Source organism: Pinus tabuliformis, chromosome 1_2 (genome assembly GCF_031772625.1).
Source record: "Pinus tabuliformis cultivar Carrire ecotype Pingquan chromosome 1_2, CPIR1, whole genome shotgun sequence".
NCBI lineage: Eukaryota > Viridiplantae > Streptophyta > Pinopsida > Pinales > Pinaceae > Pinus > Pinus tabuliformis.
The window spans coordinates 50,973,832-51,000,437 of record NC_142298.1 but is presented as its reverse complement, the minus strand read 5'-3'; the positions used below and the strand labels follow the sequence as shown (position 1 = coordinate 51,000,437).

The 26,606-nt window shown below is 38.2% G+C and overlaps 2 non-coding genes across 2 annotated transcripts; both read left to right on the top strand.

Annotated features, from left to right (window-relative positions):
- The first annotated feature begins 7,455 nt into the window (after window positions 1-7,455).
- TRNAG-GCC (transfer RNA glycine (anticodon GCC)) lies at window positions 7,456-7,526 on the top strand. Its single transcript has one exon. It is a non-coding gene; the product is annotated as a tRNA-Gly (tRNA).
- A 154-nt stretch (window positions 7,527-7,680) lies between these two features.
- TRNAD-GUC (transfer RNA aspartic acid (anticodon GUC)) lies at window positions 7,681-7,753 on the top strand. Its single transcript has one exon. It is a non-coding gene; the product is annotated as a tRNA-Asp (tRNA).
- Window positions 7,754-26,606: the final 18,853 nt, after the last annotated feature.

Below are 26,606 nucleotides of genomic sequence, written 5' to 3'. Positions count from 1 at the left end.
GTCCATAATTCATTAATTTAACTCATTTATTTGTTCCACACCCAATAGCATATCTAATATGCACATATATATTGGGCTTTGGCATATATATTGGTGGTGAAGCCACCCTCCATCTGATTGAATATGCTAAGGAAGAGGAGGAGATCTCAGAATATTTGGATGGAGAGAAATTTAATTGTGATCTCTCCCTCTTCTTCAAAGATGTAGAGTAGCTAACCACTAAAAAACCTCGTGAGATCTTCTCTTTTTCCTTAGAATATTTTGATCATAAAGAGTTACTTAACCATTAATCACAAAATATCTTATATATAATATATATTTTCATGAAAAACTTTTAGAAATCTCCTTATCTTTCTCAAAATATTTAAATGAAAAATAACTTAATTCTCGATCACAATAATAATTGATTAAACCTAATAAAACCTAATCAAATTTAAACCTCAAATTAATTAAAACAAAAAATATTATAATAAATTACATTTTAAAATTTGCTCGGAGTTAATAAAAAAAACCTACATTTTAAAATAGTTATTCAAATCAAACAAACTAAATCATTAAACCAAGTATATTTACCACTTAAAAATAAATATTCAAAATCTAAGAAACTAAGTCATTAAACCAGATATATTTATAACTTAAAAAAAAAAACACAAATCTCTTAGAACTTTAGATATATTTACAACTTTTGGATTATGTATAATGACATCACAGTCATTATGGGTTCAGTTTTGGATTATGTATAATGACATCGGATTATATATAATGACATCACACTCATTATGGGTTCAGTTTTGGATTATGTATAATGACATCGGATTATATATAATGACATCACAGTCATTATGGGTTCAGTTTTGGATTAAGTATAATGACATCGGATTATATATAATGACATCACACTCATTATGGCTTCAGGTTTGGATTTTGGCATCACACTCATTACGGCTTTGGTTTTGGTTTTTGACTTCACATTGTTTTAATAATGCAAAAGTTTACCCGTGGGCTATCGTTTGTGAACATAGGTCGAGTTCATCACTGAGAATTTATTTCCAGCGAACAAAATGATTGTGAGATGGTCTACGTATGAATGCCCAAAACATATTTATACACCTTTCAACATTTTTTTTGTTTTTTAAATTTATCAATAGATTTTTATTAATACGAAGAAAGAAAGTTTACATTTGATTTTTATTAATACGAAGAAAGAAATTACAGTTGATCAGGGAAATTTTGTTTCCACAATTTTTTCAGTATTTTACAGAACAATATTATGAGTGGACGAGTTTAGAAACTATGAAAAAACAAAAAAATAGAAGAGTGGAAAACTGACATTTGTACTTAGCTAGTCTTGTTACTATAAATTTAGACAAGTTTGCTACTAGATATTAAACCAGAAAAGTAAGCTATGTACCATATATATATATATAACAAAAGAGACAAAAGACTGATCAATCCTAAGAGAAGCTCAATTTTCTTTAATACACTAGCACCTTGATTTCTCATTGGACTCTTTAGTCCAGAATTATCACTGGTGATGTGGCAACATAGTTGGCTTGAGGGGAGGCTTGAGCTGGAGCATTGATGGTTGCAAGTCCTTCCTTGTGCTCATTCGACTTAGGGTCTGATTTTAAAACTACATAATGTTTTATGCAAGACAACCGAGCAACTATATCATCCAAGTTGTATCTGATGTCCCTGAGAATGCACTTGATGTCTTCCTGACCTACAAAGAGTTTACAGTTTTCTACTTTCTTATCTCTGATGACCATGATGAGAATAGTTTCCATTTGACAATGTTGAGTGATGGAATGAAGGAAATGGATCCTTAGACAACGGAAATTCCCCGCATCCGGAATCTACTTGAGGCTACTGCCTCCAATATCCAAGTCTGAAAAGTAAACACGATCTCCAAATTCCTTAGCCTCTAGTTGAAGAATTTATTTTCATACCTCCAGGGGCATCGCTTAAAAGTAGTTGGCATCTGATTCCCATCCAAACAACCTCCTGTGTCGCGACGAAGAGGACCCTAAGGTGCCTCCTCTGTGGTTGGGAGCACGTAGCCTTAGCGCCATGAGAACAGTGAACCTGCAATACAAATAACTATGACATGTGGTTGAAAGGGAAGAAGATGGTATAGGAAACGTAATGGCAGTGAAATGACATTAAAGTAAAAGTTGCAACGAGTGTCAATGACCCCATTAAAACCATATGGAGAAGGTACCCAAGTACCAAACTCCGCAAACCAAAAGAAGGAAAGGAGATCCTTGCAGGGTCCAAGTTATCTAGAGCCACTGAGGGAAGGACTGCAACGAGTTCAAAGAAAGTTCCAGACCCAAAACTATGGAGAAAAAAGAACAAAAAACATTGGCCCATGGGAGAATTAAAAACATTAGTGTGAGACAAGAGAAAACACAAATGGTGACCGACAATTAGTATATGAACCATGATCATCCAAACTAGCAAATGTATAAAATTTAACGTAATCACTAAAGACCCAAGACTAAATTTGAGAGGATGGTTTGACCTCAGGAATATAGTGATGAAACTTTGAAAAAACAATATGGAAAGGATAGGTTTAGCAATTACTCAAATACCCCATGAGCTCCCAACAATGATGGAGCACACAGAAAACCAGTGTTTGAAACATAAGGAAAGAAACTGATAACCAATACCTCCATTGAAACGGTCTTTTACCATAGCAAGGAGGTCCTTAAAGAAAATTCCCCCCATAACTATAAGTGTTATGGAACTGTTGGAAAATTATAGAGAGCTTCTTTGTAAACAAACTCCTCTGCCACTCTGAGTCCTTTTCCATTCAAATATATGGTAACCAAAATGTGAGAGTATGAGCATGTGAGTCCATTGCTAGCCAAATGTAGAGGATGTAATCACATGCTTTCCTTGAGAGACTATGATCCATAATTTTCTCATTAATGAGCTTACCTTGGTTGTCAAATGGGAGAGCAAAGGCATCTAATCCTTCATGAGAGGGGAAACCCATCTCTGAACTGACAGAAAGGAATGAATAACCAGACATTATACCACATGCAAGGATTGACACTCTGTGTTGCAGACTTTGAAGGCACTTCGAATTCCACAATTGTAAACCTTCAATCGTTACAAACTCTTGCCACACTTGCGTTCTACTCCATTAGGTGTAATGCTCATTGCTACCATCTAGAACTGCCACCTTGTTGGCCATTGCATATGATCATTATGACTAGACTGCGTGGAAAATACAACAATAAGGGCTTGTTGTTGGAGTGTCACATGCTTTGAACGTTTTGGCTGGAAAGCACCCCCATCAGGGAATACACACTTCAACTTAATGGGCAATGTTTTAATCACATACTAGCAAACTATGTGAAAGAAAAACCATCGTAGTTGATTAGGCCAATGGCTAGAGAAATTCACAATAAGTTTGAGGTATTTAGTTTACTTGTTTACTTCATTGAAACTATCATGGAGTTCAAGGAACCCTTAATGTCATTGAATTTTTAATATAGAATTGATATGTAGCATTTAAAAAATATTAGTAAAAATAAAAATATTCAATGTGGGTGATAAATAAAATATTTTCACCATGCAAATTTAATTAATACCATGGGGGTTTCACTGGGGGAGCAATACCATACCATGTGCATTCATATTTTGGGATATTGAATGAGGAAAAAACAACATAATATATTGGGGGATATATTGTGGACATTGAATTGAATATATCTTTTGCTTCCCCAGTAAGTCTATCAACACGTTCATGGTAAGAAGGTTCCTGAACCATATACAGTAAATTGGAGCAAAAAATTAATTCATGAACTAATTGTGAACGAGAAAAGGAATACGTAGATGAAGAAATTTAGTTGAAGCTAGTTAAGCACCTCATAAGAAGTCGATAGGAACCTCGCACAATGCTCAGATCAGAAAAGTGGATTGTTGCAGATTCAATTCAAACCCTCGAGTGCGCCTGAAACCCCCCTGACTCTTCAAAATAACAATGAAAATCGCAGGAGCGACCCGCTTATTTAGAGGGCAAGGAAAGAAACTTAGTGACCTATTATAAAGATCAACAAGTTGAACGATTGCAATAATCAAGATTCAGTTGACAGTTAAAGCAGTGGGATCTAATGATGGAAAAAATTCCAATCGTCTAACATTGGATCTGACGGTGCACAAGAATACAAAGTGCCATATGGGGGAGTTCTTCCCAGAGGGAATACCTTAGGGCGTAATAAAATTACCAATTGGTATCAAATCAGTTCATCCGTATTATTTTAAAGATAAGGTTTGACCATAAATTATTGAAGAGAAAAATAATGGAAAATGGCGGTTATGGTTGAGTAGTCGTTGTTTGTATTGTATCAACTCTCCCTTCACCATTGAAATGCATGTGATTAGTTTATACATATAAACTATGGTTATTAATTTTTGTATATTAAAGGTTTTTGAAAAGCGATGAGCAAAAACAAACCAATCATATCAATGACAACGCCCATTTTCACACACGACTCAATGTACGAAACATTAAATCTTTGTTATTCAACGTTGGTGTATCATCAAAATTGTGAAAAGAAATTAGATAAATAAATATGGTTTATGAGAGTCATTCTTATTTAGGTGGTTTATTTTGAGAATATTTTGGATTTTGATGGACAGGAGTGATTGAACTGGGATCATGGAAATATTTGGGAATATGCAATATGGATGAGAATGACTATCAGGAACACTATCCGATTCCTAAATGTTCCAAGAATTGACAATTGATTTAAGTGAGGTTAATGAGAACATGTCATTTTAAGCTATCATATTGGATTGAAGATTCCAACCTATCTTCTGGTTCTTTTTTTGGGGCTTTGGAGTAAAATAATTCACATTACTTCTCTTAGTTTGATTTCAAAATATTCTTAGAATTGGCAATCTAGAGAAGCATGGCAACTTGGTTGTAGATGAAGGACAAGAGTGAGGTCAAATTTTTAGCTCACTCCTATCTATGAGATTTTTTGGAATATTCTTGAAATTTGTCCCAAAAAAAAAATTTGACCTCGCTCATATCCATCAGATTTTGAAATATTCATGAATTTGACAAAAGATGGCTAACTTAACTCAATTGCATATTCTTGGAACTTGCAAAGAATGGCTAACTTAACTCGAGGAATATTTCAAAATTTGAGGAACATGAATGATGTCAATTTTTTGACTTCACTCTTGTCTATTAAATTATGAAATATTCTAGCATTTGTAATCGAAATTAGCATAATTGCATTTAACACTCGGAATAGACAATCTAGATAAAAATGACCCTCAAAATCACTATATGATTCTGTAATATTCTTGGAAATGACAATTGAGTTAAGTTAGATAGTGAGTGAGAGAAACATGTCATTTTAATCTGCCATAATGGATTGAAGATTCCAACCCATCTTTAACTCTCTTTTTTTCGGTTTCCAGGGTTTAGCAAATATTTTATGGGCCTACATATCTCAATTGCTAATGTTAATATGCATATATTTTATGGGCCTCCATATCTCAATCGCTGATGTGCATGGGAGGTATGGTTGGACATTTCAATATATGTTACAAGTGAAGATTTTACTGTAAACTTAACTTGATTGCAAATTGCTCCTATTCATCAAAATATGTGAGATCTCAATTTTGCAATTTAAAAACAAAAACAAAACTAGGTAATACAATACAATCTGCAATAATATAATAATATAAAATGCCACGTGCTCGTTGCTCGGCTTTATGGAAAGCCCAACCCCCTAATTCGTCAGCTTCTTATGTTATAAGAGTGGGTCGATGGTTCAAGCCCATCAAACGAGCGAAGGCAATTATGTGTTTTGATAATGACAATGTTGTAATAAATACTTATTTCTGCATTCTTGCAATTAAATTCTATTATACTTGAAGCTCTGGTCATACATATATTATACTTGAAGTTTTGGTCATACATATGTTGCATGAATTTTTGGAATGTTGGAAACTTGGGTACGAGTATTCGGAATAGTTAGAGGTTTCCCAAATTTTACAAGAAACGACTAATTGAGAGCGGTAATATTATATAATAATAATAATAATAATAAAATATTAAAAAAACTTATATAATTTATATAATAATCAAAATTAATATTGAATCAAAATATTAAAATCAATTTAAATATATAAATAATAAATATATAATCTCTTTGATATGTCAACATATTCTATGGGTGTCTCTCTCTCTGAGTCTCTCCCTTCTATATAAAATATCAAGATCATTATCAGTGCTCTGACACACGACCAGTGTTTGAAACACTTTGGCTTAAAAATACAAGGAAACAATTTTACATATGTTTCTCTAATTATTCTTAAGAGAAAAACAACTCTAATGTTTAATCATTGATTGCCACATACAATATGCACACACAATCTTCTATGATATATATACATAAACAACAAAAGAAATACTCACCAGCGAGACATCGTAGATATCACCCTTATGTCTAGGTGCCACATGCTTCCTTAACCCATCAAGAAATCGCTCTAGTTTCTCAATTAAGGATATTGGGGTTAAGGATGTCTTTGGCCTTTCTTCCTGCGAAGGTTTCAACATAGGCTCATGTTTTGTGGGCAATTCAACACATTTTTTCTACAGGGTTTGTATTCCCCAACCCCGGGGAACGTTGGAACTCCAAAAAGACAATCTTCAAAACTCCTAGAACTGTCCCCAGCTCCAATTACAGCTCCCGCTGAAAAGGTAATGTTCCCATATAATTTCAAAGCTCCCAGGAGCACGAGAACCATTGGAACAGGCTTCCCACCTCTCGAAAGCGGTTCCGGTGTAACAGAAAGTCATACATCATGTGGCCATGGGAGCTCTGGTTGCAATATATAACATTTATCATAATCATTATTTTCCCTTCTTGTTTTGTGATACATTTTTTAACGTTTGTCATCATCATTATCATTCAAGGGAGAAATGAGGATGGATGGAATGCTAGATTTCAAAGGTTGCATTGATTAGAAGGTGTAAGTGTCTTGTTTTGCGTAAGGGTCATGTTAGTGCAATAATTATAAAATAGAGAGAGAAAACGCTGCAAGGAAAGGCCACAAATAAATCCTATGCTATAAGGGTTTAATTGAGCGACAACAAAATCGAACAGTGAAAATATACAACCGCCACTCAATACAATTCGATAACATAAGATTTATTTATTACCATAAGGAAATCTACTTGCAAAACACGGAAGTCACGTGTTTTCAATTTAATAATCGTCATTACAAGCGAAACATGTAATGTAATAGAAGCGCATAGGCATTGTGATTGTTTATTTGTTATTACTTCATTATGTCACATGCTTTTACCTTTATACATACGGTGATGTATATAAACTTATAATACAAATACAATTGAATGGAAGCGGCCACGGAGTTGCAATCACACTCCTGAAAATAACAGAAATTTATCTTTTCATGTCTGCACCAGTGGTCTAGTGGTAGAATAGTACCCTGCCACGGTACAGACCCGGGTTCGATTCCCGGCTGGTGCAATGGTCCTTTTATTTTTTGTTTGATATTCGGTTTTGAAGGAGCACTAAATTAAAGATCAAATGTGAACAGACAAAAAAAGACGGCCTGTGAGCAATCCCTTTCAAATTGTTTTATGGTTAATTATTAAATACTTTAACCAACCATGGATATATTGTCGTTGTAGTATAGTGGTGAGTATTCCCGCCTGTCACGCGGGTGACCCCGGGTTCGATCCCCGGCAACGGCGAGTTTTTTTTTGTTCAATTTGCCGGCGGCAGGCATTCAATTTCAAAATAATTATTCCGTGTCTAGTACATTGTCTCACTTCGGTTGCACGTGCTCAATCAATTGTACTTGGATTAGCGTTTTCAGCCTCTTCCAAGATTTCCCTAAACCCTAAACTATGAGCACACAAGACTCAGGTTGTACACCCAACCTTAATAAACCCTAGATTTAGAATTATGTGCTTTGCGTTCTTTAAAAAAATCTCACACAAGATTCCACTTTAAACCAACTAAGTGCCTCATGGATTCCACTTTAAACCAACTAAGTGCCTCATGGGTTCCACTTTAAATATGAATAGTATGCCACTATTTCCCATCTAAGACGCCTCTTCCAAGATTTCCCTAAACCCTAAACTATGAGCACACAAGACTCAAGTTGTACACCTAACCTTAATAAACCCTAGATTTAGAATTATGTGCTTTGCGTTCTTTCAAAAAATCTCACACAAGATTCCACTTTAAACCAAGTAAGTGCCTCATGGATTCCACTTTAAACCAACTAAGTGCCTCATGGGTTCCACTTTAAATATGAATAGTATGCCACTATTTCCCATCATCTCTTAGATACAGTGGATCTGTGGTCTTTTTGTTACCTACTTGTTATTACTTAGTCAGTCCACCAACTAAGTGCCTCATGGATTCCACTTTAAACCAACTAAGTGCCTCATGGGTTCCACTTTAAATATGAATAGTATGCCACTATTTCCCATCATCTCTTACATACAATGGATCTGTGGTCTTTTTGCTACCTACTTGTTATTACTTAGTTTTAATCATTCCTAGAAAGTTGTTAACACATTCTAACTAACAAAATAATGTGTTGCAAGTCAAGTTCCCAAAACCAAGGCACTCACCACTTAAACACCTAAGATGCCTCATTCCATTGAAACATCAACTCAACCATGTCCAACACATTCATTGTGCATGGTTCACCTTAAGGTGTGCACACACATCTCTAGGTGCATAGGATATTGTTCATTATGTAACACTCAAGTGCCTTGCCGACTTTCCATCAATTAGTCATGTGGAGCTAAGTTATCTCTGCAACCACAACCAAGTCACTCATCATGCCAACTCTAAGTTTCATTGATGCTTGGGTAATGCCTATATACATAACTATTTATGGGCTAGCAACATATAACCACTTCGTCAACTTGGTTCTTTATAGAAACCCCAAATCTTATGTGACTTTGATCTCCCATATAGCACTATCACCTCCATCAAATGTGTACATGCCTCTTGTTAAGGTGTAGCATCATGCTCCATAAACTACAACCACCAAATGTGTTCATGCCACCAAAAGAATAATGCTACATCAACTCAACCAAGTCCAACACATTCATTGTGCATGGCTCACCTTAAAGTGTGGGCATGCGTCTTTAGGTGCCTAGGATATTGCTCAGTGTACAACACCCAAGTACCTTGCCGAATTTCCATCAATTAGTCATGTGGATCTAAGTCATCTCTGGGACCACATCCAAGTCACTCATTGTGCCAACTCTAAGTTTCATTCATGCTTGGGCAACCCCTATATACAAAACTATTTATGGGCAACATACAATTGCTTCATCAAGTTGGCTCTATATAGAAAACCAAAAACTTCTGCAATTTCAGTCTAGCATATAACTCTATCACATCCATCAAATGTGTACATGCCTCTTACCAAGGTCTACCATCATGATCCATAACCTACAACTACCAAATGTGTTCATGCCACCAAAAGAACGATGCCTCGCCACTTGCACTACATTTTATCTGCCCAAGTGGTATTATACGCCAAATCCATAAGCCACCAATAGTTTATGCCACATTGCGCCTCTATCTCCTTAGATATTAGGCATTTGAGGTAACAAGATGTCTAAATCTACATGACAAACAAGTTCAAAGCCCATAAGTTGGTTTAGATGCTGCATTGGACAATTGGCAACAAGGAGATCATGAGCTGCACTCTAGACATTATGCAACTGTTCGTTATGCCTGTTGGATTGATACTAAGGCACATGATTTTCCTACTTTCAATGGTATAGGATCTATTGTTTTTCTTTTCAAGGAAATCGATTTGTATATTGAGGAAGCTCAAAAGATCCCTTTGTTGGATGTTCCTCTACAAGCAACCCCTGCAAGATGGTGGGGAACTCATCGCAATCAATTTCAAGACTGGGAATCAATTAAGTTTGTTATGTTATGTCGATTTCCTATTCCAGAGAAGCCTTTAGATATAATTCCTATATATGAAGGTTATACCAGTCCACAGAATCATATTCAGACCTGTAGTGCTATTTGGACAAAATTTGGGTTACCTATCGAAATTTGGGTACACATTGGGGACATTTCTGCAAGCTTGATACTTGAAGAAAGAAATGAAGAGGCAAAAAACCAACTAGGAGAGCTTGATAGTTCAATTTTGTAGTGACTTCTCATTTTCAGATGAAGACAAAAGGATAGTAGAGGTGTTGAAAGCCATTAAAAGAGTGTTGTTTCCTACTAGGAAACCTATTGTTGATTGTAGCAGTTTTGGAGATTATGAACATTTGTATGAATTTGGATTTCATGAAGTTGTTGCTTGCAGCAAGATCAATAGGGAACTAAAAGATGATGATCTGGAGGGACTAAGGCATTTTTCCTTTAAGGAATATGGTGGAGAACGGAATATAAAGGATGATCATGTAAAAGATGCCCCGCATCTGAAGCCTCTGAAGTTGCAAAAGCACAATATTCGAATCGAAGAGAAACCTAAGCTAGATTCTATTGGTGACCATTGGGATGAGCAAACTACAAAGGAGATATTTGATCTATTAAAAGAATATGAAGACTTGTTTCTGGCATATGTTTCAAAGCTAAGGGGGAGCAAAGGAGATCTATGAGAAATGAAAATTATTTTGAAGGTTGATGCAAGGCCAATCAAACAACACTCATACAACTTGAATTCATGAGTTAAAGAGAAAGTGAAGAAATAAATGGACAAGATGCTAGTTGCGGGTCTTATTTTCCCAATTGATGAATCAAAATGGATCAACCCTATTTTCATTCAAGATAAAAAGGATTCAGGTGATATCAAAGTCTGTGTAAACTATAGAAGTCTTAATAATGCTTGCATCCATGATCTGTTTGCTACTCCCTTTCCTGATGAAGTATTGGAGAATGTTGCAGGAAAAGAAGCTTATTCTTTTACTGATAGATTTTTTGAGTATCATCTAGTTTGTATTGCAAAGGAGGATAAAATAAAGACTACTTTTACCACAAAATGGGGCTCATATGCTTATCATGTTATGCCCTTCGGCCTTAAAAATGCTTTGGTTGTGTTCTCTAGGATTGTTGTTGCCTTTAAATATTATATTCATAAATTCCTTGAGGTGTACATGGATGATTGGACAATATATAGCCTCTTGAAGAAGCACTCCAGCTTATTTCGGGTAATGTTTGATCGTTGTCGAAAATTAACTATTTCTTTAAATTCGAAGAAATGTATTTTTGTTGTTCCCTTTGGTACCTTGCTTGGACATATTGTTTGTAAAGATGGTGTTTTTGTTGATCCTGCAAAAGTTGCAGTAATTTTAAATATGTTGCCACCCACAAGTGTTAATAAGTTGCAGTCTACTTTGGGACACACGTGCTATTATTGTCGGTTTATCCGCAATTATGCCTTGACCAATGCGACATTAGAGATGTTGCTAAAGAAAGTTGAACATTTCATATGGATTGCTAAATGTGATGTTGCATTCGATGCCTTAAAATAAAATCTTGCAAGTGCTCCAATTCTAGTTTACCTGGATTGGAAAAAGGAATTTCATGTTCATATAGATGCTTCTAGTATTTCTTTGGGTGTTATTTTAGCGTAGCCAAGCGAAGGCAACTTAGATCATCCCATCTATTTTGCTAGCAGAAAACTCTCCACTAGTGAGAAGAATTATACAACCACCGAATGGGAAGCTCTCACCATGGTGTACTCTCTCCAAAAGTTAAGGAATTATCTTTTTGGCGGTCCTACAATGTCTAAGGTCAACACATGCTTTTGAATCCTCTGATATATGGAACGTCCAGCCTCTCCAATGTAGGGGATTCCACAGGAACATGGAATCAAATAAAAATCCTTCATGATTTTAGGATCCACAAGGTCTTTGACAGATCTTAAAGAGCCATAAATGGTTTTTAAGGGTCTAAAGGTGGAAATGACCTTATGCCTACTAAGAATACATGAAATCTTGTTTGTAGTCCCTTGAATAAAGGGAAGTTGGACACTAGAGGCCACTTCAATTGGCTCTTTCTTAGTCCGAGGACCCTAGCTAGCTTTTAAAAAAGTTGTGATACCTTGGAACCTATTATAACCATTCTTCTTAAAAACACTAAGGAGATGGGTTTTCTCATCCACAAGATGGTCTTCATAAAAAACCCTTAAAGCCCGAGTTGTTAGTGTGTTGAGAACACCTAGATTTTGGGTTGGATAGTGATGGGATTTTGCATGTAAATATTGTTCAGTGTGGGTTTTCTTACGAAAGACATGGTGAGAGAAAAACCAATATATTTTTTCTAGATAAGCACATCAAGGAAGGGTAAGCTTCCATCAACTTCAGATTCCATGGTAAATTTGATGGAACTGGATTGATTGTTGAGATGCTGAAAAAACAAGTCTAATTTCTCACGACCATGGGGCCATAAGATGAAAGTATCATCAACAAATATTTTCCATACTTTCGGTTTAAATTGAGCAGAAGCTAAAGCTTTAGATTCAAAATCCTCCATAAACAGGTTCACAACAATGGGAGAGAGGGGAGAACCCATTGCTACCCCACAAGTTTTCTCATAGAATTCACCTTCAAAGCTAAAGAAGGTCGAGGTAAGGCAAATATCCACAAGCTTGGTTGTATCAGGGTCAGTTATGTGATTGATTACTTCAACAACCTCCTTAATAGGGATGTTGGTGTAAAGAGAAACAATATCAAAACTAACCATAAAATCACCAGGCTCAAATTTAACCTCTTTTAACTCACTCATGAAAGAGAAAGAATCCTTAACAAAATAACTAGACTTACCAACCAAAGGTTTAAGCTTCCGGGCTAAATATTTAGCAAGGAGATACATAGGCCCACTAATGGTATTGAAAATGGGTCTAAGGGGGCCTTTCCTTGTGAATCTTAGGAAGCCCATAGATTCTAGGAGTGAGAGGGTTGCTTTTGATAAGCTTGTGACTTATGGATCTCACATATTTATTAGATTTGATCACCAAGGAAACAACTTTTGAAACCTTCTTAAGGGGGTTCTTGTCTAGATTTCTATAGCTCCCACTGTTGCACAAGTGATCCAACATTTTTATCTAGTAATACTCTTTATCTAAAATCACAACCGCCCCTCCTTCATCGGTTTTAAGGACTACAATGTTGTGGTTATTGTTTAAATCTTTAAGGGCTTCAAATTCTGACTTGTCAATATTTCTCTTAGGAGGCTTAGCTTTCCTAAGAATAACAGAACAATCTTACCTAATGACATCCTTAATGTGATCAGACAACTCCTTGATGTCGTATTCAATGGAGCATATAATCTCTTCAACCAGGATCTTTCTTGGGGCTAGGGGAAGATTTAACCCTTTCTCAAGACGACGACAAATTGGAAGATCAAAAGAAAACTTAGAGAAATTAATAACGCTCTTCTTAGAATAGAAAGGAATTATCATCATCATCTCATATGGAAATTTTTGTTATTATAATTATTAAAGTTAAAATATATTTTCTTGTTATAGATATTAAGATTATTACATTTATAAATATTATTCGAATTTTTAATGCAATCACCATTCTCTATGTTATTACCTATAATGTTATTACCATTATTAAAACTATCATAAGTATTATCCTTAGTTATGCCAAATATTTGAATCTTATCAAAACTACTAAAAACATAAGGAGGGAAGGTAGACAAAGGAGAATAGGTCGAATCCAACAAAGAGGGTGGAACTGGTGCGCCAAGGGAAGCAAAGGTTGATGGAGGTAGGGTCATCACATTGAAAAGGGGACAATTTGAGCCAACAAAGGATGAAGGATACGCCAAAGAGGACAAAGGAACTCACTGAATGACGTTGACCGGTTCTGAAGAAGCGGATTGGATGGTTCTCAAGAAGCATATTTGAGGAAAGACTCAACAACGGAGGGGAGAGGAGGAACAAGATTCTCCAGGGAAGGCATCATGCCCGATGAAGAGGATGACAACAAAAAAGAGTCAAGGGACGAAATAGAGATAGTCTCAATCGAAGAAACGTCTGAACTATGATCAATCGTATCAGCCTTAAAGTCCACATTCTGAGAAAACCCAGAGTTAATACACATCGCATCATTAAATGCCAGACAAGAACTAACATTGGAAGACCTAGTAGCAGAGACCACTAATAAAGAATTATTGTTAACACTGACCAAGCAGGAACCTGAAATCTGAGAAGCTGGGTCACTACAACCCTTAGTTTTGCTTCTTAACCACGAATTAAGAGCTGATAATTGATCTTCATTGAAATTGAGTCTATCTCTATTTCTTCCCTTGACTCTTTTGTGTTTTCCTCCTCTTCATCTAGCATTCTTCCTTCCCTGTAGAATCATGTTCCTCCTCTCCCCTTTGTTATTGAGTCTTTCCTCAAACCCGCCTCCTCAAAACCAGTCAATGTCATTCAACAAATACCTTTCTCCTCTTTGGTGTATCCTTCATCCTCTGTGGGATCAAATTTTCTCCTTTCCGATGTGACGAGCCTGCCTCTGTCAACCTCTGTCGGTACACTGGTTCCATCCTCTTTGTTGGATTTTAACGGTTCTCCTTTGTCTGCTTGCCCTCCTTCTGTTTTTAGTAGCTTTGATAAGATTTGAATTAATGGAATAACCAAGGATAATACTTACGATAGTTTTAATAATGGTAATAACATTATAGGTAATAACACAGAGAATGGTGATTGCATTAAAAATCCGTTTAATAAGGGTAATAACATTATAGGTAATAACAAGGATAATGGTTGTTGCATTAAAAATTCGAATAATATTTATAATATAATAATTTTAATATCTCTAATAACAACAGATATTATGTTTTTAATAATTATAATAACAAATTTTTTTTCTTTAATAATAATAATAATCCCTATCTCTATTTTAATAATAGGGTTATTAATATCTCTAAGTTCTCTTTTGATATACTAGTTTATCGTCTTCTTGAGAAAGGGTTAAATTTTTCCCTTTCCCCAAGAAATATCTTGATTGAAGAGCCTATCTGCACATCAAGGAGTTGCCTGATCACATTAAGGATGTCATTAGGCAAGATTATTCCATTATTCTTAGGAAAGCTAAGCCTCCTAAGAGAAATATTGCCAAGTCGGAATTCAAAACCCTTAAAGCTTTGAACAATAACCTCAACATTGTAGTCCTTAAAGTCGATAAAGGAGGGGCGGTTGTGATTTTAGATAGAGAGGATTACTGGAGAAAAATGTTGGATCACTTGTGCAATAGTGGGAGCTATAGAAATCTAGACAAGAACCCCCTTAAGAAGGTTTCAAAAGTTGTTGCCTTAGCAATTAAATCTAATAAATCCGTGAGCTCCATAAGTCACAAGCTTATCGAAAGCAACCCTCTCACTCCTAGAATCTACGGGCTTCCCAATATTCACAAGGAAGGGCCCCCCCTTAGACCCATTGTCAATACCATTGGTGGGCATACGTATCTCCTTGCTAAACCCACACTAAACAATATTTACATGTGAAATCCCATCACTATCCAGCCCGAAATCTAGTTGTTCTCAACACACTAGCAACTCGGGATTTAAGGGTTTCTGAGTAAGACCATCTTGTGGATGCGAAAACCCGTCTCCTTAGTGTTTTTAAGAAGAATTGTTATAATAGGTTCCAAGGTATCAGGGCTTTTGTTAAAATCTAGCTAGGGTCCTCAAACTAAGAAAGAGTCGGTTGAAGTGGCCTCTAGTGTCCAACTTCCCTTTATCCAAGGGACTACGAACAAGATTGCACAGATTCTTAGTATGCATAAGGTTATTTCCACCTTTAGACCCTTAAAAACCATTTGTGGATCTTTACGATCTGTCAAAGACCCTGTGGATCCTAAGAACATGAAGGGTGTTTATTTGATTCCATGTTCATGTGGAACCCCCTATATTAGAGAGACTGGTCATTCTATATATCAGAGGATTCAAGAGCATGCAGTTAACCTTAGATATTGTAGGACTAACTCCTCTATTTTAGCGGAACATGCTGAAAAGACTAAACACCATATATGTTTAGAGGATTCAAAGGTCCTCGCTAGTGTTTACCATTTCCATTTCAATCATCTCTTTGTCCTCTAGTACACTCACTCATAGTATCAATGTGGATTTCTCACTAGGTCAGGGAAAGGTCGTCTATTTTTAGTTGAGCAAATGAAATATTTTGTTTTTCCTCTATATGATGAACACTAAAATAAACTTTTAATTGTTGCAACCAGTGATTTAGATTTAGAGTGTTAATATCACTTCATATGGCTTGATGTCAACCTTTGATTCAACTTTGAATAGGGACTATGAATGGTTCACAACACTCAAACTGGATTGGTCCTTTTCAGATTCTTTCATAGGTTCCCTCTCTTCTTCTTCCTAATTTATCGATTTTCCCTCTAATTCAACCTCCACGTTAGAACATGCATATTCTTCAAATAGGATGATATTTTTGGTTAGTATCATCATGAGGAGGATCACGTTATAGTTTATATTTGTGACTTGTGCTTCAAGCCATTCAAACCTCACCTCTATAGGATCATGAGGGTTATTCACAGATTCATTGACCATGACTAGGGTTCTATGAATTTTGGCTTAGTTGATCTAGATCCCCTCCAACTCCCCAAAATATACCCAAAGAAACATGATCTAATACCAATATGATCTATAAGCAACCATGGATATTCCACTAGATAGTTCATCAGAACATATCTACTAAAATATTTTAGAAAATTTGAAATCTACATTATGAGGGTTTATTTCTCCTTAGATTTTTGGATATGTTAATTATTGTTTATTGCATATGCATGAAAATTATAATTATGGAGAAAATAAATAACAATGAAATAAAACTCACAAACCATAAATTAACACAATATATACCCTAGGAAATCATTTCAGTAGAAAACCCAGTTGGAAGGTGAGGTTGCTTTGCTTTCTTTCTTTGAATGGAAAAATGGATGCAAGTACAAAGAACTGAGGTCTGTGTCTTGTGGACTTCTATAGTGCACAAAATTTTTATGTTTTCTCTCTCCATATCCACTCTTGGCTACTCTACTCATTTGTGGAACAAAATGCACTCAAATAGAATGGAGCCCCTTTTTCTCCTAGTGGCCTAGTTATAAGACATCCTAATAGCCTACAAGTGGTTAAGTTTGACTTCTTGAACTATTAACTATGTTAATTTGGAAATTCAATGACAAATTCCAACTATGGGACTAGATTCCTCTTTTTGAGAGGACCAATTTTGACTATTGAAGCGCTCAATTTGGACAAGGGAAAATGCATTTTTTAATTAAAGCCCACAATGTCACATTTGATAAGGTCAGCCCTAACAGGAAAATGGACACCCTTGGAAGCCTATAAATACAAGTGACCTCAAGCTCATTTGGACATCACCAAGCATCTTCTTCTTCTCTTCTTCATTGATTGGTTTGCACAGGTTTGAAGCTGGGTCGAGAAAAGTGGTTCATACATGTCTGAGATTAAACGGTCTGAAGCTCGCATGTGTTTTAGGGTTTTTTGGTTTCCGACTACAGGCTGCACACTGGAATTTTTTAGCTACAACCGCTAGCTTACAGGCTCGTCCATCCGGTTGGAAGGTCTCAACCGCACACATACCTCTTCCTTCATGTGGTTGAGCTCTAGGGTTGGATTTTGACATTTGACTGCAATTGATTGCAGTTGACCAAAGGCAAGATAAGTTGAATATATATGGATTGATGCTGGGAACATATTTATAAATATTGTTGGGTTAGTTGCGCTAGATGATTTTGTATTGGGCTCACTGTACTCTCTGGTGAACATTTTATGACAATCTAATAAGAAGTATAATTTCAAAGGGTTTCCCCATAGTGGGTTTTTCCCTAGTCTTTGACCAAATATAGTGTCTCTTTTTGATGTGTTAATGGTCTCCTTTGTCACTGCATTTATTGTTATATCCTCAATTACTATTGATGGTTGGAAATATTAATTGTTATTGAAAGATTTCTAATACAAAAATTGAATTAGGCTAAAGTAATTGAATCAACATAGAACAATCTGAAAATTAATAAACTAGAGTTACAACATGGACTCTTCTAGATTTTTATTTCATCATTATCACGTGGTTATCCCCTCTTCCACGAGTAATGGGGGCTGACATCGCATCCTCTCGAATTATGATTGTCAAAATAGGAAGGTCAACTTCCAAGTGGCATAACTTTTGCATATGACTCTGATTGAGGTGATTCTTGCATCGTTGGAAAGGTATTTATGTGTAGAATCATGCTACAAGGTGTTACACTTAAGAAAAAAAGTTTTACCCCCCCAAATAAAACATCATTTGATGTTTCTTTTGAAAGGTTTCAAACCCCAATTTGGTCGATTGGGACCCATTGGAAAAAATAGTCCTATGAGCTAATTCCTCCATTTTCTCCACTCTAAAAGGTTCAATATGGATGACAAATAATATAATGATCCATTGTGGATCATATATTCAAAGTTGGACATATATTCATAGTATTTAACATATCCATTCAACCATAAATAATAGTCATAAACTTGGTGCATTTTATTATTTCCATAATGAAAATGTTCAATAATGGATTTTTTTTTAACCATGAACATATTTATTTTTTAAATGACCACATCCTTGAAAGATCAATGGTTCTTTGCAATATTTATTATTTTGTTAGGGAATATTAAAAATGACATAGAGAAGGACAAAGAAGCATCGAATCATCCATCAGCTTGACACTCTTGATCATGTTAGAAGATCTTAATCATGGTAGAAGACTCGGTGAGAGGGGTATTGAGTGTCTTCTCCTGAGCTTTTTTCCTAAGCCATCATTGCATTAATGACACAATGTACAACATTGATGGACCCTTCCTCGACATTTTTTTCTAGTAGAGGGCAAACCGTCCCTCGTGTTTTCAAGTCTTCCTTTAGAGCTTCACGCTCTATTGGTATTTCCAATTCTATTTGGCACTACAAGCCAATATCTTGGTCGCGAACACAATTGGTTTCGTGCTTGTTTGACCTCTAATTTAATTTGAAGTCGTAAGCAAGGTGTCTGGCCGTGAACAAAAGTCAAACATCTAACCAAACTCCAAAAAAAAAATTCTATTGTTTTACGACCCAATCTATGGTTTGCGTGATGCTCTGGTGAGTCTTAGACCTTGTACTCTAACTCCCATTGGCTCCCCAATTACATGGTCCGCAAGTCCAAACCTTTGGTCAAGGAATGGATTAATGGTGGGAATCTTACATCAAAATTAACGGTCGAAGAACCATTAGACATTCAAAACTTCCACAATTGATCCACTTTCTTAAGCCCTTGGACATTTTTCCTAGGTTTGATAGGCTTATCGAGTGTGAAGAAAATCGCTGGTGGTCCCCACTTTCATTATCCGATGGAAGATGACTGGCTAGAGATTCAACGGTCGTGACTCAATGTTATGAATCAATAAATGGCTCAAATTTCCCAAAACTTTGCTCAATGACAGAAAATTTAGGTCCTGTAGCTTAATATGTGGTGTAATGGTCAAATGGATGACCCTCGTCGTTGGAAGATCTCATGATCATCGATTGATTTATCTATTGGTCTTTCTAGGCATATATATATATATATATATATATAGTTCACTTTGGATTACCACAACAATTTGGCCAAGTAACGAGAGAATGTTGTACATGAAGAACTACACACAGACTAGCGTAAGCTAGAGAAAAGATGCCATAAAACAAAGACTAGATAAATTTATTAGTTTGAACTTCTAGCTAAAAACACAATGTAAATTTTAGGTATGTTCTATGCTAGAGCAATTTATTTCAATTTCTTTTCCAGATTATCAATCACATCAACATAAAGTAAACTACAGATAGAACATAAATATAAATCGTAGAAGACAAGCCAAGACAAGAGGACACAAGATGTGGCACTAGCCAGGGACAAACCCCAATGTGGGGAAACCCTTGATCAATTCTTCTTTTATGTTCTTCAAAGTTCAGCAGAGAAAGTGAGAGAGATAGTACATTTACAATAAAAGTCAACATTTTGAATTTTGATATCTGCAGAGATTAGTTGAAGACATATTGCTTCAACTGATTCTCTAAGGTGACTCCTTCACCTATCATAGTGCTGCCTCTCATCCATTTGTTGCACATAACCGTGTGATATCATGCTGTTTCGTCACAGTGTTGAGCCTTGATGATGTTATGCTCTTAACCTGCAAATTAATACCCAAATACAGAATATGCGAAGAAAAGATACCCATAACACATAATAGCAATGATTTTATTATTCAGAGAGCAATGTTCACATGCCTCTTCGAGGGGGCAACCTCCAATAGAGCAGAGCTCGATTACAAAAACAAGACACAATGCTCCTCGCAGGGAGTCTCTATCCTTTATATATGACTCATACATGCAATACCATGGGCCAATACCGTGGGTTTTATTAATACCATCTATCTAATACTACGGCCCATTTGCAACTAACTGTGGTCCCGTCATTAATTGCGGGTTAACCACTTACAAATATTAATATGGGCTTTATTGACGCTTGACTATGATGTGATCCCATGACATAAATAAGGGGGTTAAGGTGGGACCCTAACATGCCCTCCCCCTTAAGACTAGCCTTGTCCTCAAGGCTGAAGCTGCGGAAACTGCTGAAGAATAGTGGCTGGTTCCCAAGTTGCATCTTCCGGAGAGGTGTCTTTCCATTTGACGAGGACTTCCTTAATCATGCGGCCGCGCAGGTGCTTGTCTCGTGTATCTAGAACTTGTTCGGGTTGAAGCCAGATTGACCCTTCTTCGTCCAATTCAGGTAGACGGGTTTGGACTCGACAATTGTTCCCAATCACTTTCTTGAGGCACGATACATGGAAAACTGGATGGTTTTTTGCCATAGGTGGCAAAGCCAACTTGTAAGCCACTTCTCCAATGCGCTGAAGTACTTGGAATGGTCCGTAGAATTTGGGAGAGAGCTTTTGACAACCCTTGTCTTTGAGTGATGTTTGCTTATATGGTTGTAGCCTCAAAAAGACCTGATCCCCTTCTTGAAATTGGAGCTCTGAGCGATGTTGGTCGGCCTGTTGCTTTATGCAGTTCTGAGCTTGATGAAGATTCTCTCTAAGATGGGCGAGCATGGTTGTGCGGTGTTGTAGGAGTTGATCCACTGCTTGTACTTTGGAGCACCCCTTGAGATAAGAAGTAGGGGAAGGCGGAAGTTGACCATAGACTGCTTCATAGGGAGTCATTTTGGTGGTGGCATGATAGTTGGTGTTATACCACCATTCAGCCAGAGGTAACCATTGTACCCAAAGGTGTTGCTTTTTTGAAGTGAAACACCTAAGGTAGGTTTCTAGACATTTGTTGACGGCTTCGGTTTGACCATCTGTTTGCGGATGATATGAAGTACTGAGTTTGAGTTGAGTGCCTTGTATTCTGAAGAGTTCCTGCCAAAAATTACTGGTGAAGATCGGGTCGCGGTCGGACACAATAGAAGTGGGCATGCCATGCAATTTGAAGATCTGATCCATGAAAGATTGAGAAACCAAAGTTGGTGTAAACGGGTGGGGTAGGGCGCAGAAATGAGCATACTTCAACAGTCGGTCCACCACCACCATGATGACTGACTTGTTCCCTGACTTTGGAAGACCTGTAATGAAATCCATAGAAACCTCCGTCCAAATTGATGCTGGAATGGGCAATGGTTGTAATGAGCCTGGTGTGTTGACGGTTTCCCCTTTGTGGCGTTGACAGACATCACATTCTGCTACAAAAGTAAGGATGTCCTGTTTCATGCCTGTCCAAAAAAATGATCTTTTGGTGCGAGCATACGTCTTCTGAAAGCCTGAATGTCCTGCAATGGGAGATGAGTGCAATTCTGCCAAAATGCGACTTTTGAGGGTGGATGTTGGTGATATTACAACTCTGTCCTTGTAGCGAAGAATATCATTCTGCCACGAGTAGCCCTTGCTGGAATTAGGATCGACCTGCAATTGAGAAATGAGTTGGGAGAGCCCGGGGTGTGAAAACCATTCCCTGCGAGCCTCTTCAATCCAATCTGGAATGGGGAGGGAAATTGTGAGCAGAGCACTTTCCTCCTCAAATTGGCGAGATAATGCATCTGCTACACTGTTGTCTTTCCTTTTCTTGTAAATGATCTCATAATCATATCCCAGCATTTTGGCTAACCATTTATTTTGTTGTGGGGAGGATAGGCGTTGCTCCAAAAAATATTTAAGACTGTGATGATCTGTGCGGATTTGGAAACGTCGCCCCAATAAGTAAGGTCGCCAGGTCTCGACTGCATGTAAGATGGCCATCATTTCCTTCTCGTAGGTAGATTGGCCCAGATTCCTCCCACTGAGTTGTTGGCTTGTGAAGGCCAATGGTCGCCCTTCCTGCATTAAGACCGCCCCAATACCTGTACCCGAAGCATCACATTCAATGACAAAGGATTTGGTGAAGTCAGGTAGTGCTAAGACTGGAGTGGAACACATGGCGTTTTTGAGAGCAGTAAATGCCTTTTGTGCTTCCTCGTTCCAGAAGAAGGAATTTTTCTTGAGGAGTTGAGTGAGGGGCTTCGCTATGCGGCCATAGTTGCGGAAAAATTTATGATAATAGCCTGTGAGACCCAAAAATCCTCTCAAGCTCTTCAAGGTCTTAGGTTGAGGCCAGTCTTGCATTGCCTGGATCTTTTTGGGGTCCACCTTGACACCTTCACGCCCCACAATGTGGCCCAAATACTCAACTTCTTCCATGCCAAACGAACACTTAGACGTCTTGACAAATAATTTATGCTTGTGGAGCAGTTGCAAGAGTAGATCTACATGCTGAAGATGTGCTGCCCAAGTGCCACTATAGATGAGGATGTCATCGAAGAAGACAAGGACAAATTTTCTGAGATATGGTTTGAGAATGTGATTCATAAGGCTCTGAAAAGTAGAGGGGGCATTACAGAGACCAAATGGCATGACCAGGAACTCATAATGGCCTTCATGAGTTTTGAAAGCTGTCTTGGGAATGTCGACTTCCTTCATGCGAATTTGGTGGTAGCCTGAGCGAAGATCCAACTTAGTGAAGAATTGAGCCCCATTGAGTTCGTCTAGCAAATCGTCAACCACCGGGATGGGAAATTTATCTTTGACTGTCAACATATTGAGGGCTCTGAAGTCGGGACACATCCGCCACTCCCCATCTTTCTTGAGGACCATGACCACTGGGGATGAATAAGGACTAATGCTGGGACGAATGACACCTGCTTCCAACAATTCCTTGATGATTTTTTCTATTTCATTCTTTTGGGTGAATGAATATCTGTATGGCCGCACATTTGGGGGTTGGGCCCCTGGAACCAAGGTGATGCTATGATCATGTTCCCCTCGCGAGGGTGGAAGCTCATGAGGCTTGTCAAAGATCGTCCTATGGTTATTTAAAATCTGTTGCATCTCAGGATGAATTGGCAGAGACAGGGTTTCGACTACCTGGATGGCATTAAATTGAGCGACCACTCCATGATGGCCCTTTTTTAACAATTTTTCCATCCTATGCGAGCTGATGATTGAGGGGGCTCCTGCCTGGAGTCCACGGAGGGTATGTGTGGAGTTGTTCTGCTTAAAGCTCATATATAACTCCTGGAAATCCATTGTGATTGGCCCAAGAGTGCGGAGCCATTCAGCGCCTAGGACAATGTCGCAACCCCCCATGTGTATGGCAAACATGTGGGTTTTTAACTGATAATCCCCCATTTGAAGTTTGACATTTTCACAGCGGCCTTCACATTTCATTGTGCCCCCATCTGCAATTTGGACTTGGAAGTTAGAGACTGCCCGTACAAAACAATGCACTGCTTCTGCGATTTTTTTATGGATGAAATTATGGGTACTTCCACTATCAATCAAGACTACTACTGGGCGATGTTTAAGAAAACCCCTGATTTTGAGAGTTTGAGGGGAAGAAATTCCTGCCAACGCATTTAGCGAAATAACTGGTTCGTCAGATACAATCTCCTTTTGGTTGTCTTCTTCGATCGCCTCTGGTTCCTCAAGTGGTGGATCTTCCTCGGTGGAGCTGTAGTCAGTGGCATCTATTTGAAAAAACTTGGGCTCCTTGCATTTATGACCCGGGGAATATTTTTCATCACAGTAGTAACATAGTCCTTGCTTCCTTCTTTCGGCCATTTCCGCAGGTGACACCTTTTGAATCTTAAGTGTCTGAGTCATGTTGGGAGCCTGTGGGGGACGACCTTTAGCGGGGAAATTGGGGCGGCTGTATTGGGCTGCTAATGCACGTTCCACCTTACGAGCTACCTGGCAAGCCTCTGTCCATGTGGGAGGGTGGTGGAGTAGAACTTGAGCTTTGATGGCTTCTTTAAGACCGCTGATAAAACATTCCGTGTAGAACTCATCTGTGAGACCCTTAGTGCGGAAGGCTAAGGCTTCAAAAGCGGTAATATATTCATCCACTGTACCCGTCTGTCGGAGCTTAGTGAGACGCCCCAAAAAAGAGTCTTCCTGTTCAAAGCGATTTCGAAGAGCTTTGGTAAATTGATCCCAATTCTGAAAAGGTCCATTGCAACGCTGATTCCATTCCCCCCATTGCCATCGTTCATTGTCCAAGTACATGGTCCCCACCATAAGCTTAGTCCAATCATCTAGGATATGATTCAATTTGAAATACTGCTCCATTTGTGCTAGCCATGTTGTCGTGTGAGAATCGTCAAATTTATGCATATCCAACTTGGGAGGTCGCTGACTGGTTGGTGGATGGGTGTGCCAGACGTGAGGAGAGTGGCTCGACTCACCCTCATGGTATTCATGGCCCTTATACGCCTCCTCATGGGCTGGTTCCTTGCCCTTCGAGAGTGCTTCCTGTACCTGGAGACTTAGTCCGCTAATCTCACGTTGGAGGGAGTTCATCGCAGTGTGGATGGTGTTCACAGTGCCTTCAAGTTTGTCCATCCTTTCATTGGCCATCGCTTGAGCTCTAGTTTCTACCATACACCAACCGGATGAAAAATTGGGACCGCCTAAATTTTTTTTTCTAATAAATTGAATGGTACCACCTTGCTCAGCTCGTCGTCCTGATTCTGATGGGCTAGATCACCAATAAGCACCCCGGAAGATCTCAGACTCTTTTTTTTTTTTTGGAAAACTCCTAACGGAGTTTTACTCCTTTATCAATACTGCAGTCGCCAAATCCTCAAAATGTCAATGCTGCCAAAAGTCCTGCGAAAAGTAGACCCCGGTATAGGAACCCTTCACAACAACTCTGATCTGGTGGATCTGAGAGATCTGAATGGTGGGTCAACTGCTGCTACGGATCTAATGGAGCTGCGGGACTAATGTCTGCTGCTGTGGCACGTATTTGCACACGCGGATCTGGAATAGATGATGTGTGATCCCCTGATAGAAAAGGGAACTATGGTCTAGAGGAGTGTCAGGTGCTACAGATCGCAATATACATAAGGGTCTGACAGTAGTACTCGGCCCAATGTTTCAGGGCTCTAACTAAGGAGGATCGACCGTACCCTTAGCCGTACAACCCGACTACCCTATCGTACGGGCGAGTAATCTCTCTGAGTGCTGTTCTCGGTGTACTATAGCCACAAGACGACCAAAAGTTTATCTATGGCGCGGTTTCAAGGGAGCCTAGGGGGCTTCCTATATACCCAGAGGGTACGTGGAAGACAGTCCGTGCGCGGTTCTGTCTAATGCGCTACTAATCGAAGGGGTACCCACAGGGGTTACAAGGGAGTCCAACAGACGTGACCACCTCTTGTATTTCCTGCGTGCATGCCTCCCCAAATCCGCAGGTTTATGCGCTTAACGACAGATCCCGTGGTTTAAAGACGCCGGAACACGTCTCTAGCCAAAAATTTTTTTGCTAAAAATTGGAGATCCCACCGAGCCCTGGAAAGTGCTCTGATACCACTTGTTATGCTCTTAACCTGCAAATTAATACCCAAATACAGAATATGCGAAGAAAAGATACCCAGAACACAGAATAGCAATGATTTTATTATTCAGAGAGCAATGTTCACATGCCTCTTCGAGGGGGCAACCTCCAAGTAGAGCAGAGCTCGATTACAAAAAAAAGACACAATTCTCCTCGCAGGGAGTCTCTATCCTTTATATATGACTCATACATGCAATACCACGGGCCAATACCGTGGGTTTTATTAATACCATCTATCTAATACTACGGCCCATTTGCAACTAATTGTGGTCCCGTCATTAATTGCGGGTTAACCACTTACAAATATTAATATGGGCTTTATTGACTCTTGACTATGACGTGATCCCATGACATAAATAAGGGGGTTAGGGTGGGACCCTAACAGATGACTGCGCTGCTCTCATCTGCTCTCATCATCATGTTGCTCATTATTTATCATGCCCACTATGCTACATCTTCCATGGTCTCATTCATCATCATGTTGTTCATTATTTATCATGCCCACTATGCTACATCTTCCATGGTCTCATTCATCATCATGCTATCCATGCCCATGATCTCATTCATCATCATGCTGCCCATGTCTATCACTTAGAAGTTACGACAGAGGTGATCTCTGAATCTTCAACGAGATCAGGATC